Raw genomic sequence first — 2,440 nt, forward strand, 5'->3', positions numbered from 1 at the left:
AATATGTGAAGAGTATCTGGAGTGCGTATCAAAATCAGGTCAGGTAAACATACAGCTGCTCTCTGGCTATTTACGGTAAAGGCTTTGGTAGAGATGAAGAAAAACTACAGTTTTCAGGGCAAACCCGATAAAGAATAACATTTCATGCTTGCAGGTCAAAAAACATTCATGGATCATTGTCAACAATTCCTTATGTTACACTGTATGACCAAAAGCATTCTGACACCCCCTTGTAATCAATTTATTTGAAGGTGTCCAGTTAGGTTCAGATCTGGTCTTTATGCAGGCCAGTCAAGTTCTTCCACACCAGACTCAGTGAATCATTTATATTCTATTTCTATTTATGATAGAATAAAAAAGGGCCTAGGAAAGGCCCTCACAAACTGCTACTACAAAAGTTGGAAAAGCAATTCTCTAGAATGACTTTATATGGTGTAGCAAAACTATCTGTCCTCACAGAAATTACAGTAACAGCCAAATCTGTTTGTTAGAAGGATGTGTCCACATGTTTTTGGCCACATACCGTACTTTCTTCATTATATTTATGAAGCAACATTCTGAGAGCTATGTGGGCTGTGAGATGAAGGCCACTCAAGACATTGCAGGTGCATTAAGGAGCTTTAACAAAAAAAAAAAATACAGAAATTGGGTGTTTTTTTCTGATGACCAGCATGGGTTTGGAACCCCTCCAAGTTGTTTTCTTCCATGGTCTCCATTTTGACAGGTTGCCATGTGTTTGATGACTAAGTGCTTTTCCCCTCCCTGTTATTATCATATTAACTACTTTGGCTACCATCACTCCTGTGGTTAGTTAGTCCATCATTCCTCCCTCTATTTTAGCTCCTCTTGTGTCAGACATGATTTTCCCTAACATTATGAACTTGTGGATTCACCAAAATGTCAAAACATTCAAGGAGGAATGAAATAAAAAACGTGGTTTATACAGAGTCATACTCCATATTCCATTTCTTCCAGTCCATCTTCTAGGAAAACCCTATGAGAAAGGGCTAGTTTAAGTGTTTTCTGCCCTACTGTATATCAAACAATTAGCATTATAATTGTTATTACAGTAGAGTAACCCAGAATGTCTAGATAAGAGTATGTAGAGACATGTTTTTGAGAAATGGTTATGCTATATAGAGCAGTGCACTATAAATGTAACCTCAGAAAATAAAAATATTTATAATGCAAATAAATATGGAGTCAAAACAAGTAAACAAGCAAACGCAGAGTAAATTGCCTCAGATCTGAAACAATTTTCTGACCTCTTTTGAATGATTTCGAGGGGCTTCATTCTACACTATCACCAGAAGACACATGCTCATGTTCACTGTCACTAAATGGATCAAATATTTACGGTAGGACTTTCCAGCTCTGCATCATTTTGGGAAATGATGGGCATCAGCAAATGTTCAGTCTTGCTGACAATGCAGGAATAGACTTTTGTAAACTAGTTCATAATGGATTTTTGTAGACATGCAAGTATGCCTCGATTGAATGGATGTAATGCAATGCCAGCAAGAAAATAACTAATATTGAAAAATCAAGATAGCTTTGCATAAACCTGAATAGTGATAAGAAAAAGAATCTCTGGGAAATTATTGTTTTCATTGGGACTGAATAATATAAATTTTCCCATATTCATTAATGATTATAATAACAGAAAAAAGGCACCCTAAAAGGTCTCTCCTTTTTCAACATGTGAGCACTGAATTACATTGATGGCTAAAAGTGATCATTTTACAAATAACAATAGAAGTCTTTCTCAGCAAAAATAATGAAATGTTCATTTAGTAAAAATTCAGTTCATAATCTGGGATGAAATCATACATCTCTGCAAAGTTTATGGATTGACAACTAGACTGAATCTGAAACTGCAATGATTGACATAGCAATAGATGAAAAAAGAAGAAAAGGACATCTAATACTGATTGTGAAAATAGATCTGTATGTCTTAAGTCTCTAAGAGTGAAATGCAAAGTTAAATACATGTACCTGCCAATAGCTCTTTGGAATTTTTTATTTATTTTTTTTGTTTCTCCACATTTCTACTTTCTAATTCCTACATTAAGAATCTGGTTTTTGGAAAAAACAATCTCAAGTCTACATTTCCTATAACTGTTGACCTAGATCACAGACTTGTTTTTTTTTTATTCCTCTGTGCAGAATTTCTTTACCTGTACAATGCTTGATGTGTTTCTTGCACTTATGGCCCACGACAAAATTTTAATCAGAATAAGAATCTTTTTCTTGACCTTTATCTACTATATCACAGGGATGGCAAACTGCTCTGCAGAGATCAGCTCCAACCCTAATTAAAACTCACCTGCCTGTAGCTTTCTAGTAACCCTTCAGACCTTGATTAGTTTGTTCAGGTGTGTTCGATTAGGGTTGAAGCAAAAATCTGCAGGGCTGCGGCTCTCCAGGACTGACTTTCGTC

The sequence above is a fragment of the Carassius carassius genome, chromosome 11 (genome assembly GCF_963082965.1).
Source record: "Carassius carassius chromosome 11, fCarCar2.1, whole genome shotgun sequence".
Taxonomy (NCBI): domain Eukaryota; kingdom Metazoa; phylum Chordata; class Actinopteri; order Cypriniformes; family Cyprinidae; genus Carassius; species Carassius carassius.